The sequence below is a fragment of the Eublepharis macularius genome, chromosome 16 (assembly GCF_028583425.1).
Source record: "Eublepharis macularius isolate TG4126 chromosome 16, MPM_Emac_v1.0, whole genome shotgun sequence".
NCBI lineage: Eukaryota > Metazoa > Chordata > Lepidosauria > Squamata > Eublepharidae > Eublepharis > Eublepharis macularius.
The window spans coordinates 15,688,717-15,701,437 of NC_072805.1; the positions used below are offsets into that span (position 1 = coordinate 15,688,717).

At 44.5% G+C, this 12,721-nt stretch overlaps 1 protein-coding gene across 1 annotated transcript in view; it reads right to left on the minus strand.

Annotated features, from left to right (window-relative positions):
- The window catches only part of WTIP (WT1 interacting protein), an 86,490-nt gene that overhangs the window by 16,102 nt on the left and 57,667 nt on the right, over positions 1-12,721 (minus strand). The window lies entirely within an intron of this gene.

The following is a 12,721-nucleotide window of genomic DNA, read 5'->3' on the forward strand; positions in this document are numbered from 1 at the left end:
CTTTTGAGGGACATAAAGCAACTTCCAACATTCTCCTCTCCTCTATTCATTTTCCCAACAACCCTGTACAGCGGATTAAGCTGAGAGAGACTGGCCAACCCAAGGTCACCCAGTGAGTTGCCACCGCGGAGTGGGGATTTGAAACTTTGTCTCCTGGATCCTAGTCCGTCACTCTTAACTACTATACCACCCTGGGTCTCCATGGGATTCAGTTCCATTGAAGCTCCCCCCTGCCGTATCTGAGGCTGCGAGCCTTAATTATGTGCAGCCAACAAAGTAGTCAACCGACAATTTAGAACCAACATCATCTTTCCAACAATGGCTAGCTAGAAGCTCCTGGAAAGCCTTCAAATGGGGCAAGAATGACTCCCCCCCCCACCAATTTGGGCGCAGTATCAAAGGAGCGTGAGAAAAGGAAAGACCAATGTTGTATTTTTAAACACTGAGGGCCTTTAAATTGCCATATCCTTAAGTCTGCCCTTAACTCTGAAATGTCATATAGTAATGACTCAAGGGTGTGCACTATACGTCAGTTCTTCCACCTGAAGCTTCCAGACTGCCTCACGATAGGTCCACTACAGCCTACAGGAAAATAGTGTTCGACGGAAGACTGAAGCCCCTTCCCCACATGTACTACAGTCACAATCTGAATGGGCCACCAGTAAATTGAACAAAAACCCCTGTTCATGACTGACTGTGAGTCTCTCTGCACGAGATGCCTTGGTGTATGTTCGTCAAGAGTAGGAAGATGCAATTGTTAGCTGGGAAGCGTAGTTTTAAAAGACAGAGCCCATGTAGATCACTCCTCAGAGGGTTTGTTAATTTCATCTTCACCTCCCCAGAGGCTCTGTTAATTTCACCTCACCTGTCTAAAACTGTGTGGTATCACAACCAGAGGGCAGCCAGGAATGTAAATGGGCTGGAGCTGCCTTCCAGAGTTGGGCTTACACCTGGAGAGGTTCTAATGGGCTGAAGTTTCCCTTCTGGCATTCCACAGCCCCTTCATACAGCTCCAGTGTACAGCGAAGTCTTTGCCCTGCAGCCGACTCTGCCTTTTAAAACTACCCTTCCCAGCTAACATTGCATCTCTCGACACGTGTTCTTCACGTGTCAGATGTCTCGTGTAGAGAGAGACTGTGACAAAGTCTTCATAGTCCAGATCCGACCTCTGTACTGTATAATATGTAACACTACTTGCACTGCCTATCAAAAAATGAAAACGGAGCCAGGTCTATCACTCCTTTTTTGGTCAAATATTTGAAGCACTAATAAAAAGGGCCTCCTTGTGATATTCCTGCACTACTTGAGAACGTGTTGAGATCCCATGTTGATACGTGGCTAAAGATACAGCTTGTGTTTCTTTGGGAGAGTGTTATGGACCCTTCCACAAATTTGGACAGCCACTTGTAAGCAGACTGGCGTACAGATACCTTAGCTTGCTGCCACCATCACAGTAGTCCAGCCAGCTAATGTTTAAACACTTATTTGCTGTACACTGGACTTTACCTCACCTTGCTTCAGTCCAATATCAATAGGGTGCCACACGCCTCCCCCCTCCTGCCCCTCTCTTGCCCTGCAGGATATGGGATGGCCTTGATAGCCTGAACGATTTGGGCAATTGCGGAGATAAGAACTTTTCAAAGAGGGTATCCGTAAGTGACTTGGGACGGGGCATAAGGGGGTGCTATCTGACTGTCACCCATTGGCAAGACCAGGCAAGACGGCCTTGGGAAAATGGTGAATGGGGTCAGAGATCCTCATAGCCAAGAATTTATCTCTTGGTCAGCACGGTATAATGGCATAGAGTTCACCCTCCAAAGCGGCCATTTTCTCCAGGGGAACTGATCTTTGTCATCTGGAGATCGGCTATAATTCCGAGAGATCAGGTATAATTCTGGGAGATCTCCAGACCCTGCCTGAAGGTTGGCAATTTTATCACACCATCACAGTCCTGAAAGGGAAATCTGGGGCAAGACCAAAACGAAACAGGTCAAGGATCGGGCTTGGTATAAAGCAGCTTTGTGTGTTCATACGAAGCTGTTCCTCTGAAGATCTTAACCATTAATTTTACATCCTTGACTGTGCATAAGGTATCACCTTTGAGTTGCAAAATGCATAATGCAGTGCTGTTCGAATGGATGTTCCTCAGAAGACTATCGGGTTCTCCTTAACATAAAGGACCTTGCTCAGCACTGCTCATCTTTGCTTGCAATACGAAGGCGACGAGACAGCACTGAGTGTGTTCTAGCTCACAATCACGTCCCATGTTTGAGCCCCCGACCCTGTTGATCACAGAGTAAGCCCCAGAATCATTTGGGGGCTCCCCTGCCAATAGAAGTGAAGCGGAGCATCTGTCCTGAAGATGCAGTTTGAAACACTTAGAGCTGTCCACATGGAAGAGGAATAGCTAATCTCCTCCTGATTTCAATAGTGAAATGTTTGCACGACTCCTTTTTATTCCATCTGGGGAACCAAATGGCTCCATGACCAGCTGGCCAGCATTTTAGAAGGTTGTGACCTCAGGAGTTGGGGCTGCAACAGGTGGGAAGGTCTGGGCAGAGCAGACGGCAAAAGATTACCAAGAGCATAAACTCAGCTAATTCTCCATCACTGTTGCAATGAATTTAATTGAACCATCTGGTTGTCATCTGATAAGGAAAGCAAAGAACCATTTATTGATTAACAGGGGACAGAACTCCTGGAGAGGTGAATGGCCTTGTGGGCAGGTTTAAGTAATTTACGACTCTCAGGACGGCTGTAAATAATGCTATTTATTAGCTAGAAGAGACAAGTTGATGCAGAATATCTTTTTCTATGTGACCAATTAAACTAAAACCATATTATGTTTTTAAATAGGAGAATCGTATTTCGTCTTTTCAGAAAACAGTTGGATGTTTCCAGTTCAAGAAAATACTGCAGAACGTGCAGCTGTTTAACATTCGAAGCAAAATATTTCACAAGCGGCCCAAAGTGGCATACGTACACACACCACAGCTAAGCTGTGGCATCTCTGCTTCTTCCAGATCTCTTTATTGATCTGGAGAGGCTGTTTGGGTATAGATTGAAACTGGATTAACAGAATTAAAATCTTGAATGTTCCCAGTTCTTCCGTTTACTAAAGCAGCATTCATACACAGTTTTTATGTAAAGTGCTTTAAAAGGGGGGGAGGGTCTTTCCGATCATGTATCAGGAATTTAGGTATAAATGGTAGGGCTTAAAGCTTTTAAACACACACCCACAGGGTTCAGTGAGATCGCCATGGTTGACCACTGCAACATCTTAAAAGTCTAAAAATTATTGTGGTAGAAAACTCTGTGATTCAGAGTCTGTTTCATCAGATGCTTTTTTAAAAATCATAGAATCATAGGGTTGGAAGGCACCTCCAAGGTCATCTAGTCCAACCCCCAGCACAGTGCAGGAAATTCACAACTACCTCCCCCCGCCATACCCCCAGTGACCCTTGCTCCATGCCCAGAAGATGACATAACACCATCAGGACCCCTAACCAATCTAGCCTGGGGGAAATTGCTTCCTGACCCCAAGGTGGCGATCAGCATTATCCTGGGCATGTAAGATGGGGCCACAAGAACCGAGCACTGATGTAACCCTTCCTGCCCTCCCTCTCATGATCTGCCCAGGTTCACAGAATCAGCACTGCGGTCAGATGGCCATCTAGTTTCTGCTTAAAAACCTCCAAAGAAGGAGAGCCCACCACCTCCGGAGGAAGCCTGTTCCGCTGAGGGACTGCTCTGTCAGGAAAGTTTTCCTAATAACTCTTTTGATTTAATTTCAATCCATTGGTTCTGGTTCGACTTTCTGGGGCAATGGAAAATAACTCTGCACTATCCTCTATATGACAGCCCTTCAAGTACTTGAAGATGGTTATATATAAAATATATAAAATATATATAGTTAATTAAAAACATCCAAAAAGAATCAAAGCTACATGGCAGAAAGTCAAAACGGAAAATGATCATTAAAAATTTTCATCTAAAATGGAGACGTCATCAAGGGACACCAAAATAGCAAGCATACAAACAAACACACACACACCCCTGTACAATCTAGGAAAAATAAGAAAACTGTCATTCTTCATCTCTTTACAATCCCTTCCTCTACATTCTCTCAAATAGTTTGTTCTTTAAAGAAAACAGAAATCCCCCACCCGTAACACTGGTTTACACAAAAATTGCTGGTTTTGAGGATTGGAAGGGACCTCCAGGGTCATCTAGTCCAACCCCTTGCACAGTACAGGAAATTTACAACTACCCGCTCCCAAGTTCTAAACTAACTCTTGTTCTATTGGCATAGACTCTTTCTTAAGTGCCACTTGTGGTTCTTTGCCCCCCCAGCAAGGAGATCTAGACACAAACCTGAACGTATTTGCAATTCTAGTTTATTCACTGCTCCCTGTTCAAGAGTGAAACTAGCCATTCCTCGATACACGACAGCAGCTGTTCTGGCTTTGAATACAGAAAGGCTTGTAGAAGAATGCAAACCTCCGCTTCTTTCCTGTGCCGGCAAATTGTGGACTAGAGCGCAAAGAGCAAATCAGACACCCTTCTGAGAATCGTAACACAGCACAATCGCTATTTATTTGAATGGCTCCACCAGCATCCAAAACAAAAGGATGCAACACAAAAGACTTGAGATAAGCTTAAAGATAAGAGCAGCAGACAATGCAAGGTATACACGAAGACTTCTGTATGCATTTCAACATACAAAATGCTTTGCAATCTTAGAGCTTCTTGGGGAATTCTTGAAAAATCCCCCACACTGTGCTGTTGCACCAATATAGATAAAAGCACGTGGCCATAATCAATATTAAGCAATACTAGGCCATGCACTTGTATTCTAGATGAACTTTCAAACTTTGCATGAACCGTCTGTGTGTTTTTTTCAGTGTTAGGTAACTCTAACAGGTGTGCTTTAATCTTTTAACAGTCAATTAAAATAGTGGACTGTATCTAGATTAATGTCCCTCTATCAGAGATTCAACCAATAGTGATCTCTTAACTCTTTCTGACATTTCTCAGAGATATATAGTTTTGTTTTGCAAGTTAAGTATAACATCATTTTTTACTAACTGAAAGGTTATACAATAGAAATTATGAATAGTCAATGAAGCATCCAACCAATTATCGTTCGTTTGTGCTATCATGTGAAAAAGATCTTAGATATTTGCATATGATAACTTATAAAAAATGCAAATTCAGATAAAGTGTCAGAGCTCTGATGGAAGAAATCTCTTGAGAAAATCTAGGTGAAATTATCTTTACCTGTGCATTTCATAAAAACTTTGATCATGTTAAACTTAAAATTAATTAGGAAATGTTAGCAAACTTATTTCTTACTGCCTTTCTGTGTTCTGTTTTTATAGGATTCATATTAATAACCATTTATATTTTAATTACTTGCTTCATTAAAAAATTAAGGTGTATTTTCAGTAAAGTAAAATAAACTCTAGACAGGTGTCTGTATGCTTAATAAGGAGCTGTGAAGCAATATCGAACCCTATATAAAATAAATGTACTGATAAACCGGTGGTTTGAAGAACGTAGCTGACAGGTCTGAAAACTAATTGCTAAAAGCTTTCCAAAAGAAAGATAAATCTTTCTTTTGGCTAGTAGAAGCTTGATTCAGACACGAGCAAAAAGCTCACTGCAGTGCAGACTCAGCAGGGGCAAGTTTGGTTGAGAGATTGTGACAGGCCCAGGATGACCTGGGGAGCTTCCATGGCAGAACAGGTCCTAATCCAATACTTTAACCACTACAGAACGCCACCCCTCGCTCCTGCAGAAATCCCTAATGAGACTCGGTACCAGTGAATATGTGGTCTACCTAGCTGGTTATGTTATCAGCATTCCACCTTGAATGATCGTCTCGGACTTTCAGGATCGCTCACTCAAGTGCACAAAATGCACAAAATAAGTGAAAATGCACAAAATACCGCAGTGGCCATTTGAGCGGCGGGAAGGCCCTTTTCAGCCTCCTCCACCGCCCTGCGGGCCCATGCAGCTGCAGAGGAGGATGAAAAGGGCCTTTCCACCCCTCGCTGGAGGAAGGGGAGGAGGCCACGAGCCCAAAGGGTGGCAGAGAAGGCCGGAGCTGCTGATGCTGGGCTGCGGCCTCCACTACCCCAGCAGCAGAGCCAAGGTAAGTGGGGGGCTGGGGGCTGGAGTTTGTGGGCTTTGGGCCATTTAAAGGGCCCTGCCGCTTGCAAGTGGCAGGAAAGGGCCCTTTAAACTATCAAATGCCCCTTTCCGTGCTGCTGCTAAGCAGCTGGAAAGGGGCATTTAAACCCCACGAACCATGAACTGGTTTGTGAACTTGCCGCAGTTCATGGGGTTCATGGTTCCTTGTTTGTGAAAACGCCATGAACTACGAAACACATGGTTCGGTTTTCATGTGGTTCGTGCCCATGTCTAGTAAAGAGATCTCAGGAAAGGAGAAGCATCCGCATGGTTCTAGTCCATACCACTCTGATGAAGTAAGGAAGAGCAGTGAGATCACATGGGTGGGACTGGAAACCACATGGATGTGGTAATGCAGCCATACAGGAGGGAAAACTGCTCTATGGCTGTTTTCACGCTGCTTACCGGCCATGGAACATCGTGCCAAGCTCCCAGAATGACAGCGTCTTCCTGGAACGATTTTGCACGAGAACAGCAGAAATGGCCACTATCCTCTCTTACCGTATTGTGCTTTTAGCACCGAAGCCTCTGGACTTTGGCTGAGACGAAACGGCAGCACAGAATGTTCAGAGAACGGACCTTTGGACACTTACTGTGAAGGGTCCTTCTTCTCTGAGGTCAGGAGGACATCTTGGGTGTTTCCCACCATCCTATTGGGGAAGCAGGAAGTAGAATTTCTTCCTCTTCCTTTAGTAGGCGGAACCACCCTCTCTGTCCTCAGTTCGGGTGACTCCCCTCAGCAGTATATGTTCTTATATTCGATCACCTGTAATACTTAGCACAAAGGTCTTTCCAATACAGAAAGGAGAAGTCTATACCCAAAAATAGTTCTAGACATGTAGAGGAGAAAATGAAGAATAGGTAGTGTGAGAGAAAGAAAGGATGGGAAAGCTCTGTTATGTCCTTGCAGTCTCTGAAGATCTTGGGAGGGCAAGAAGTCCTCCTGACCTCAGAGGAGAAGGACCCTTCACAGTAAGTGTCCAAAGGTCCGTTCTCCCTCTGAGGCGGAGGACATCTTGGGTGCTCCCAAAGCAGCGCACTGTTCTCTGGGTGGGGCAAGATCTTCGTCCTCCACGATGTGCTGTAGAACTCGTCTTCTGAAGGCTGCGTCAGCTGAGGAGTAGGTGTACAGATGATGTTTAATGAAGGTGGAAAACGAAGACCAAGTGGCGGCTTTACATATTTCTTCTATTGAGACGTTTTTTCGAAGAGCTGCATTGGTTGCAGTGCTTCTAACGGAATGCTTTGTAATTCCCTTACGGATGTTCAATTTGAGGGCTTTGTACACTTCCTTAATGCAGGTCTTGACGCTGTGAGCAACTGCTGCCAGTGACATGCGTTGTCCAAGTTTGGGAGGTGTGATATTTATGAAGAAAGAGTCTTGAGGAACCACTCCCGTGGGTGAAGATGTTCTCAACTCAGCCAGTCTGCCTGAACGTTGTGTAGGCCTTTGACGTGTTCTGCGGCGATTGATAGGAGGTTCTTCTCCGCCCAGCTGATCATTCTGTTTGCCTCCCGTTGTAGTCACGACTATCTTGTCCCCCCTTGTTTGTTGGTATACGTCTTTGCAGCTACATTGTCTGTTGGGGTCAGGACATGTGATTGAGAGATCTGACTGCTGAATCTGTTCAACGCGAGGAGGATGGCTCTCATTTCCAGAACGTTGATCGGTAGAGACTGTTCTTTCACCGTCCAGAGCCCTTGGACTGGGGACCTGGTCAGAGTGGCTCCCCAGCCCCGTAGGCTTGCATCCATAAATATCTGAATGTAAGCTGGAGTGAGAAAACTCTTGCCTTGTTTTAGATTGGATTCTGTCATCCACCATTGTAGGCTCTCTTTGACATGTCTGGATAGCTGTATCTTGATGACCTGTCTCCGTGCCATCTGCATCTGAAAGGGTCTCAAAAGGGATTTTTTCTACTTTGATTCCCTCCTCGGAGAAGAACTGGAAGAGGATCCATGGCCTCCAGGGAGTCATTGGACACGGAGGACAGCTTTTTGGAACATGCATCGGGTTGTTCCCAGGGAGCTGGCCTACCAATGGCAGGAACAAACCCAGCCGGCACCGGCATGCCTCCATGGCTTGCATGGCCCCCCGACAAGGAGCACTCCTCGGCCGAGCCTAGGCCCTCAAAACGGCCCTGTCTTTCCAAGCGGGAGCTTTAAATTATTGATTTTATGGTTTTGATTGATTCACTGTGTTTTATGAAGGTTGTTAGCCGCCCTGAGCCCATTTGTTAGGAGGGCGGGGTATAAATCAAATCAAATAAATAAATAATAAATAAATTGGCCCCAAACAGGAAGTGCAGAATTGCTGCATGATTCTGCAAGCAACTTGTCCATCCCAGTCTAGATCCTGCTGCATGGCCAAACTGAACCACAAAGCCCTTTTATGTAGAAAAGGTGTGGCCAAATCCTGTAATTCTGGCCTATTCTACTCTCCAGATTTATGCCTGACCACGGAAGAGTTTTCTTGACAGAAGGCCAGAGATGAAACCAAGATGGCACCATACAGTTGTACAGCCCTGGAGCTCCAGCCTCAGGAATCTTCCTCCAATTTAAGTTGCTCTTCTGTTGGAGGAAGAGCCACTTAAGTTGGAAGACAGCATCAAACATGGCCCAGGGGAGTGGTAGGACACAAGCCATTTGTACAAAAGTGTGTTCTCTCTCTCACTCACAAAACCAATTTTATTTTCCTTGCCTGAGAAGCAACAGATAGAGTTTTAATTTTTTTAAACTAAACTTTGGGTTAAAATTTGGAAGGATCACTGCTTAAACCATTTGCATACTTGTGTGAACCTCTGACCTCCCACAGGATGTGCCACAGGATGGGGTGCTTTAGCAACCTGGAGGATTCATGCATCCACGTGTGGCTTGCATCAGCAGACGGAGGTAAGCTTATCAGATTCCCTCCTGTTTTTTTCACACACCCTGCTGCCCTTGTGCTCAGGGTCTCCTGGTCCTCAAAGCAGAGTTTCAGGACAAATATAAGGAAGGGGAAGGCCAAGCAAGATACGCTCAGCCAACTCCTTCCATGGGCTCTTTCATTGGATGCAACCCAAAGGCGGGTAGTTCCAAGATAATACCAAGTCATGAAAACAAGTCAATGAGAAGTGACAGAGAAGTCTCTTAAAAGCCTCTTAAAAGTTCAGTATTTTGTAAATCTAGAGGAGTTAGCCGTGTTAGTCTGTAGTTGCAAAATAGTAGAGAGTCCAGTAGCACCTTTAAGACTAACCAACTTAGGTTTTGAGAACCACAGCTCTCTTCATCAGATGCATGACAAAGAGAGCTGTGGTTCTCGAAACCTTATGCTACAAATAAGTTGGTTAGTCTTAAAGGTGCTACTGGACCCCCTAGTATTTTGTAAGAAGCTGACTTCACCTCTTTCAAACGTTATCAACAGCTGAAAGGAAGTCCATCACACACAAACGCAGTGTGTCCAGCAGACTAGCGTTTCTCTAGGGCTGCACACAAACTGTCAAGTTTTCCCTGCTCAAGGAACACAATCAGCTTCAGCCCACCAATTCACATCATATTTTGCCAGACATACTGGCTGCCTCCGTGCTCCATTGATGGAAAATGTCTTCTAAATCTTCAGCCAGTAATAACAACTTTGATTTTTCTTTAACATGATATTTAAAGATGAGTGGGAGGGGAGAACCCAAATCATTACCAGTTAAAAATAGCAAGCTGTATTTCCTTTTGCCTCTAATTGCCCTGCAATTTATCATCAAAATGGAGCACAAATGTCTGGCTGGGATGATTTAAGTTAGCAGAAGGCAGCTGGGGTTTCCCATGCGCTAGTGACAGAATAGGCCTCTCATTGTAACACCAAGATTTAAGCATTCATGCGACAGACTCGGTTGTGTTGGACCACAATCATTTTAGAAATACCAATAAAGCCCTGTGCCACACAAGTGATGAGTTTACTGTTTCAGAATCACAGCTACCCTGAGTCCAGTAAATTGGGTCTCCATATGTCTTCCTGTACAAATGGTCACAGGGCAGGGCTTATTTATTTAAATTTTTATCCTGCCCTATGTCCCTGGGCTCAAGGCGGCAAATACTACCAGCCAGAGTTGCCAGGCAGAAGTTAACAAATTTAAAACAGATCAAAAGACACAACAACGTACCAATCCCAATTTAAAACATTTAACACACACACAAGTTAAACCACACAGGAGGGAAGGGGGGAGAACCACATCTCTGCAAGCTTAACTATGGTGTTCCTGTACATGCGGGATCTTCACCAGGGTTAAGGTTAGGCAACAAACTGTGTGTGAAAGATGTAGATGGGAGGGGATGGGGTTGGGGGAGCATGTGCTGCTCCAGGGAGAGGTAGCCATGAATTTGTAACTGGGGCAGTTGAAGGGTAGAGGAAGGGAAGGGATGAAATGGCCGAGAAAAAAATCAGAAGTGCTTGTGAGATCTTTGACTATCTTGTTAGCAACAGGGGACAACTCTCTTTAAGTCAGTGGCATGATGAAAGAAAAACCCTGAGCTACTGGGGTCCAGTTTTTTTAGCTGCTCAGCGATTTGCTTCTAGCCTGCAGACTGTTTTATGGGTATCATTTTAGGATTAGGATGCTGAAGGTTGCTCGATGCCGCTTTATGAACCTGACCTCCTTCTGTGGCGTTTTATAGCTGATCATTTTTCTGTTACACAGCGGGAGGGACCATGGCTCAGTGGTACAAGACCTGCTTTGCATGCAAAAGGTCTCAAGTTTGATCCAGTCCAGAGTAGGCAAGACAGCCCAAGAGTCCATAGAAGCCAGCTTCGTTTTATGAGGTTTTTGCCGTTATTGTTTTATGGATATTTTGTTGTTGTTTTGTTCTTTTCTTCTTCTTTTTGCTTTGCAAGCTGCCTTGCGCAAGTCCCTGGAGAAGTAAGTGGTAGATTTCGTTTCCAAATAAATAATGCGTATGTGGGGCAGAATGGCCAAGGGGAGCAGGGGAGGCTGAGAGCCTGCCACGCGGGATTCTTGCAAGAGGGAGCAGTCTATGACACCTCAAAGTGAGTGCTGACATAGACACTAAACTGTTTGTACAGCATACAGAAGTAGTGCAGTATAGTGGTTAGAATGCTGGGCTAGGATCTGGAAGACCCAGGTCCGAACCCCATTCCGCTGTCGAAACGCACTCGGCAACCTTGGGCTAGTCATATCCTCTCAGCTCACCCTTCCTCACAGGGTAGTGGTGAGCATAAAACAGAGGAGAGGAGAATGACGTAAGTGGCTTTGGGTCCCCACTGAAAGCTGCTGTAGCACAGTGGTTAAGTGGTTGGGCTGTGAATCAGCACTCTACTGGTTCGAATCCCACTACTGCCATGAGCTCAGTAGGTGGCCTTGGGTCAGCCACTCCTCTCAGCCCCAGCGGTATTGCGGGGATAATAACAACACTAACTTGTTCACCACTCTGGGTGGAGTAATAACCTGTCTAGAAGAGCAGTATATAAACGCAGCTGTTATTGTTATTATTATTATTAATAATTTTAATTAACTTTTAAGTGATAGTTGGGGGGCAGTTTGATTGACTATTTCTGTGCTGCCTTTCTGTATTTTTCTATTATTAAAATATTTATTATATTTTTTGATATTGTTGTTTGTTATATGTAAGTTTTATTGAAATGTTTTATAGAGTGTAATCCGCCATGAGCCTGCCTATGTGGGGAGGGCAGAATAGAAGTTGAAGCAAATTAATTAATTAATTAAAGGAGGGGTATAAGGGAAGTAAATAAATAACTAAACACATTTGTGATTGTTTCAGGGTGGAAGCAAGGATTTTTAAATGAGGAAAGCTACATTGCAATCCTAAACTGAGTTGTACTCTCAGCCTTACGAAGTTGCTGTTTTTCAACTTTTTAAGTGTTTGTTTGGGCTTCTGAACTCTTAACTCAGCCCACCACAAAAACACACCCTGGCTTCTACCTGCAATGCGGTTAACCATTCTGGTTCAGGCTCTAGGGAGGGCATGTAGCAGTCCCACAAGCCTCCTCATCCACCCCACCATCAGGTATTTGCTGCCGTACAATTCTTTCTTGTTTTTAGAGGGGCTTCAGGATACATTTTTAAATTTTATACAGGAAAAATACAAAAGAGAAGGCACATCCCAAAAAGGAGGTTTATATCCTCTTTAGACTCTTTGGGAGATTCAAAAAATCCCATTTGGAGAAAGGTTATTCCCCTGTGGGATGTTGGAAATCGAGGATACAGCCCATGTACTTTTATCGTGCAGATTTTATGATGATTTATGTGCATTTTATTTGGATTACCTACTGCAATTGCTGGAGGGCAAATCTGTTGAGAGTAAGATAGTGAGTTTTTTAGCCTCAACCAAGGTTGAAGTCACTGAAATGGTGGCAAACTTCCTTTACCGTGTATACAAGAGGAGAAGTGGGTTTAGATAACAATTAACAGGCTCTGCCTGTTTTCGACACTGTTACGGTTATGCCAATAAAGGTTCTCTCTTGTGTGTCCTCTTTAGACAACAACAGTAAAACCAACACCACTGCAGAGACACAAGCCCC